General features: G+C 44.9%; 1 long non-coding RNA gene across 2 annotated transcripts; it reads right to left on the bottom strand.

Moving 5' to 3' along the window:
* Positions 1-282: 282 nt before the first annotated feature.
* On the bottom strand, positions 283-5,461 carry LOC144993855 (uncharacterized). Of its 2 annotated transcripts, XR_013657128.1 has the most exons (4): positions 5,313-5,460; positions 2,948-3,030; positions 754-1,720; positions 283-689 (listed from the first exon to the last, which is right to left on the bottom strand). It is a non-coding gene; the product is annotated as an uncharacterized LOC144993855 (long non-coding RNA). The 2 variants fall into 2 exon arrangements; XR_013657127.1 differs by having other exon boundaries at positions 283-1,720; positions 5,313-5,461.
* Between the last annotated feature and the right edge of the window lie 908 nt (positions 5,462-6,369).

Raw genomic sequence — 6,369 nt, 5'->3', positions numbered from 1 at the left:
ATCGTCTGGGGGGGGTCCTTGCTGGGGGGGGTCCTTCTCACAGATTCAGAATCATCCAGGTGAAGTGTTGAAGCAGCAGACCTGCTTCACAAAGTCTGAAGCCTCGTTTCCGGACGTCCTGAGCTGCAGAAGCTTCGGTTGACATTTGCATCAAAGGCAAATCTGCTGCTGGACAAGCTGCACCCGTTCAGTGACGTCCGTCCCGCCGGCTTGTGAGCCTCGTGGAGAAGATCAGAAAAGATCAACCAGACCAGCTGACTGATGTTTTTCACCCCCCCCCCCCCCCCCCCCCCTGTGAAGAAGCCCCACAGACACATGTTATGGTGAACCTGTTTGTCTTCACATCCTCCTCAAACGTCTCGTCTCTCCTCATCTTCTGTTTGACTTTGTTTGCATTTTCTGTAAACGTGGGCATGAAGAATGATCTGTCTGTCCCTCCGAGTCTTCTGCTCAGACCTTCAGCCCCCTCCTCCTGCTGATTTTCATAAGCAAATGGGTTTAAGTGAATTTGCATCTCGAAGCGTCTGCAGCTGCAGCAGACGACACGGCCCAGACGTGCTCTCATCACGGCTGCTGGTTCTGCATCAACCGAGGCTGCAAAACCCGCAGCAGTCTGGTCACCTGACCTCCAAAACCCGCAGCAGTCTGGTCACCTGACCTCCAAAACCCGCAGCGTCTGGTCACCTGACCTCCAAAACCCGCAGCGGTCCGGTCACCTGACCTCCAAAACCCGCAGCGGTCCGGTCACCTGACCTGCTCTGAAGAAGAGAAACATTTGCAGAAATGTCCAACTTTTCTGAAATAAATGACGCAGGAAAACGGAGCTTTGGGGTCAAAACCTGGAACCTCACATCTGATCTTCATCCATAAGATCATCTGAAGGTGGGGGCAGGTCGTGTCCTCTGGGGTCACCATAATTACCCCATCTGCTGCATATGTGCGGTGCTCCCCTGCAGGAATTGTAATGACCCCCCTCTTAACAAAGCGCCGCGGTCCCAGACAACAGCCGTAGGAGAACAATGAGGGGCAGGTGGGGGTCCACAGGTTGGGGCATGGGTGGGCAACAGATGTGTTAAGCTGCAACACAAAGGTGTGGCTGGTTTCCAGGGAGTTAAAGGGGAGTTCTGCAGACCGCTCATCATCACGATTATGAAGCAGGAAAAACAGCGCCTGCTGTCACGGAGCCGGCGCGGGCAGAGGGCGGAGGTTTGGGGGGGGGGGTTGCATCAGAATCAGCCCTGGGAGAAACACGGCTAAAGAAAAACAAGATACCCCCAGTGGGGTTGTTTGTGGAGCTGGAGGAAGAGCAGCAGGAAGATTCAGAGGAGATTCTGATGTTTGCAGTCGACCTTTCACTGCATCAACCTGCATGACTTCACAGAAACGCTTCCTGAGGTTTTCACATCCTGGAGCTCCATGTGGACCAACACCAGTCCTCTTAACTTTCACCGTTTCCTGCGTCTCCAGGGTCGTCTTCAAAGTCAAGCGACACGTGATTTCATACCAAACAAACTCGGGAGACAGCGTCAGAGCATGTTCGCTGTTTGACAACAGAGACGGCACATCCTCGTTGCCACGGCAACTGCAACGCCTGGCTGCCGTGTGGGGCACATGCCAAAGGGTGTGGTGCTGCGAGTCTCCGCGCTGCGCGGCCGTTTCTGCCCTCAACCTTCAGGCTGAGCTGCTGTGAGGTGGAGACGGAGGTTTGAAGCTGGAAAACCTGAGAGATGAGAACCAAACCGTCAGAGGAAACAACGTCTGAAAGCAGCTGCAGCTCAGAATGTGCAAGAAAAGAAGAAAACTCCGCAGAAACTCCAATGTTTAGAAAATAAAAGACTTTTGGAGGAAAGTCTGAGTCACAGTTTGAAGATGCTTTTTCACAGAAATGCCGTTTCAGAGTTTAGGATGATGAAGATGATTCCCTCAGAGTCTTCAGCTGCTGACCTCCTCTGAGGAAAATCGCCTCAAGATCAACTTTCAAATGTACCGGCAGAAGGTCGCGTCCAAATTCCTTCCCAACTCATTATAGAGAGCCTTCTCCATCTTCTAGAGCTGTCCGAATCTACACGTCCAAAATCCAGTGTCCTGGAAATTTCCCAGAAGTCTCTGTGAAAAACTATTGATGCTCACTAGATCGGTGAACATAGACCACAATGCATTGCGTCGCAGCAATTTTTACCAAAACAATGTATTTAAATGTATCTTTTTTATAAACCATCAACTTTTTTATCTTCAGAAGACAGTGGACTACTAAATAATCGTCGTAAAACACTCATAATGATTAGATTTTCACTTTGTGAAATCCACAACGTCACATCCGCCGTTTAAAAAAAAAGTGGTGAGCGAGGCGTCTGAATTGCTTTTAGAATCCAGGGCACTATATAGTGTCGTACTAGATCGTTTTTCAGTAGTTTGGGGTTAGGGCGGGAATTCGGACACAGTCTAAGAGATTTTCTCATTTTCCCACAATGCATCTGTCCTTTTTAACATCTGACAGCAGAACTGCTCTGCTTTCCCGTCACACACTGAAGCTTTCTTCACTGCTGTGAAGTTCAATCTAATCTATTCAGAAATCAGGTTCTCACTGCCCCCCCTCAGAAGACTTTTCCTTATTTCAAAAGATATACCCCCCCTCCCCCCAGATGTTTCCACATCCTTACATTGAACGAATGGAAAAGTGTGACCTTCACTGTGTCAGCAGAGACATTTGGACAAAGGCTTTCCTGAAGACAACCTGGATCCCTGTGAGGAACCAGAGAAGAAGAAGAAGAAGAAGGTCTCGGTTTGTAAATGAGACCACGGACAACAGCATGTTTGCCCCCCCCCCAGTCTGTGAGCGTCTGAAAAGCCAAAGCTGGCGAGCAGGAAAACGGAAGTCGCGTCTAAAACAACAAACTTCAACGGAGCAAAATGAAGAACACAAAGGAACATCCCGGTTTCTGTGTACCTGCTGGCTCCGCCCCCCTTCCAGTAACCACACAGGCAGGATCTGATCCGACCCGTTCAAACCGGTTCGTCGAGTCACACGTCCTGAGTGGAGGTGAACAGAAAATAGATGATTCATCTGATCGTCTCCTACAGCTTCATCAGTGAACACCTGAAACACGAAGGGCTCAGAACGACCTCCAAGCCAAAACCACCTTCACCCAGGTCATTCCAGGTTACTGTAATCTGATTACATTTAGTTTACATGAGGGACCAGCAAAAGGAGACGGTGGAGAACTCTAACAGATCAGAACCAGAACTGGAAAGACAGAAACACTGAAAACCAGTGGAGGAAAACGACGAACGTTAGCAACCATGCACCATGAGAGAAGAGGAAGCAGGAAGCAGGAAGCAGGAAGCAGGAAGTGGATGGACCAGCATCAACCCTGGAACATCTGATGTTAGTTATGGACTAACCACACAACAATTCACTTTCACAACCATTCCATTCACATTCTAGTTTGTGGATCCCGATCCGATTCCCAGTCCACATTGGTTCACATTGAACGATCCGATTGGATCCGGTTCTCTGAAATAAAGTGGATCCAGAACATCTTTACCCAAAACTCCAACCAGTGACACTCAGAGAGAAGTTTTCCAGATTCTTGGATTTCTTCAAGGTAAAACAATTTTCAACCTTTATTTAGAATTCAGAAACTTGCAATCAGAATAATTCCTGGAGCCAGATATCAATGATTCATTCCTTCAATCCAGACTCAGACATTGCATACGGCACAACTCGTATTCAGAGCCAGTAGAAACTGACTGCCTATTACCGTTCAATAACTCTTGTCTGAAAATGAAAAAGCTACAAACAATCAGTATGTAGAGAATTTAAAATAAAATATGCAAGAACTCCTAGAAGATGTTTTTGTGTGGCATCAAACTTTGGCATGTGAGGAGCACAAAGGATGCTCTAATATCCATGTATGTAAGTACAGGTATGAAGAAATGTTAATGCATCAGTACAGACATGAAGGTGATTGAAGGTCACGAGGGTCGACGATAGCAGCATTAACCTATGGGGGGGGGCACTTAGGTGACATCTGAAACTGACGTATGTTATTATTGGTTACTGTGATTACTGACATATTTATAATCTAATGTTGATTTTAGTAGTTTTATATTCAGGTAAATAATAACATAGCAACCATGTATCATTGCTAAGTTATGCACATTATAATAGGGCAGGGATTGAACACGTTTGCTTCTTCCTGTCTTGTTTCAAGCATGAAGTTTGTATTGTGAAAAGTTAGATCCGAGGATGTAAACTCTCAGACTGACTTATTTTTGATCATTTCTATCTGTGCTGTTCCCGTGTTGAAGGAAGCATGTTCCAACTGACCAATCAATCAATGAACTCAAACTCAAAGATCATCAAGTGTAAATGAAATATGTCCAAACAAGAATGAATGTCAAATCCATTCATGTATTAGTTTTTATTAATATGTATTAGTTTCCCAAAGTTCAGCCCACTGTTGTTTTTCTTTGTTCCGGAAATCTGGGGACACAAGTTTTAGGTTCTTCTCCATCTTCTCCTGGAACAACCTGACGGTCTCATTTTCTAAAAAATGTCTTCCAAAAGACAAAGAGAGTCCTGGGAAAATGCTCTAATGCTTCAATGTGTCACCCTTCTGTTTCTTAAAGGATGATTTTATTTCATATTACTCGTCTTTCTTCTTTGAAAAGGTCATCCCTATTGATCCGGATGTCATGATGGTCTGTTGTCCATTTAAATAAAGGTTAAATAAAAAACAACAGATCAAATCCTATTTGATCTGTTGTTTTTTACAGAAACATGGACCAAAAGTCCCAATAATACAATAAAACAATAATAATAAAATCCTAAATGAAATGAGAAATCCCTTTTAGACTGTCACATGGACATGGAGGAGAAGCTGGTCTGCTTCAGGTCTGGGTTTGTCCTGCAGGACTCTGGACTCTGGCTGGTTCAGCACCAAAGAGTCCCGGGTGTTCTTTGGTGCTGAACCACAAGCAGAGGTTCTGGAGTCTGTTCTCTGAGACCCTGAGAGCTTCAAGGCTTCAGTCCAACAGCGACAGAGACCCCTGCTGGCCAGAGGAGGTCATTGCAGCTCCTGAGGAGCCTCTCTGTTCTCATGTCAGAACAGTTCTTCTGTGGAGAACTCAGTAGAGAACATTTCTGTGACCCACATGGACTAACAGGAACTATTTTCATAAAGGACTTAAGTCTAAACAAGAAACCGGAGCTGTTTGAGGTTCAGATGGAACTCATTTCAGGTGATTAACAGTCACGTGACGCTTGGATCAGAATTATTATTGGACATTAAAGTTCCAGGAAAAGTCACCTTCATCCCGGATTCTTCTTAATCCATTCAGTGTGATTCCACACGCACGGACACTCGGACGCAGAGGTTCCCTATGAGGGGGGGGGCGCCTGGACGCCTGGACTCAAGGTGAAGCCATGGTCAGGCTAACGTTCAAACATTAAAAAAAAGGATTGTGATCAACTGTCAAACAGTAAAAGTGTTCCTGTTTTCAGGGTTGGTCATCTATGTTTCTCTGATTTCCGTGATTCTGTGCAGAGATTTTCTGGAATTTTGTTTCCTCTTATTACAGCTGTTTGTTCAGACACCAACAGAGGAAATGTGACATAATATGTTTTTTTTATTTTCTGAGATTTTCTCTTTCCATGTCTATTTTTGTCATTTTGGAATTCTTTTGTTTCACCTCTTTCTTCCTCTTTTTATTTGGCCCTTCAAATCTCGAAATACCCCAACAAACCTTAACTTCAATGAAAAAACAAAACTGGAAAGATGTATCCAGGTCACCTGACTACAGCAAGTGTGACGGTTTTCTGCCGCTAGATGGCGCTGCCAGCCGTGATACGCAGCAGTACTGCAGCACTGGGCGGACCGAACTTCTGACAAAGAACCTCCCGTCGGCTGACCAGGTTTCTGCTTATTTACTGAATGTAATATGTGTTTTTAATAGGAAATTAAAAAAAACGTGTGTGTGTGTGTGTGTGTGTGTGTTGAGGGGGGGGGGGGGTGTTAAAGAGATGATTTGAACTCGGAGAGAAACTAACGTCGATCCAGGAGTTTTATTTTGAAAGGATCACACATCCTGTTAAAGTAGGACTTCCGGGTAACCGCTCTTTACGTTGCTTTTACGTTATTGTACATTTCAAGCCACACCCACTTTCCAGCTTTGCCTTTGAAATAAATCTCTTTTTTTTATTTTATTTTATTTTTTTTATTGAACAATTGCAACATACAAAACAAGAAATAAATCCTGACCAAAAAAAGTCATTTCTTTCGTAATTAACTTGACGAAGCTTCCGTTTGAAATAAGAATGGAGCCATATTTCGTGTCCAGCTCCAACGACATTCTGTTTAAGCTTCT

The sequence above is a fragment of the Oryzias latipes genome, chromosome 7 (genome assembly GCF_053564925.1).
Source record: "Oryzias latipes strain Hd-rR chromosome 7, Olatipes_Hd-rR_3.1".
Taxonomy (NCBI): domain Eukaryota; kingdom Metazoa; phylum Chordata; class Actinopteri; order Beloniformes; family Adrianichthyidae; genus Oryzias; species Oryzias latipes.
The sequence above is the reverse complement of the archived record's forward strand: the minus strand, read 5'-3'. Positions and strand labels throughout refer to the sequence as shown.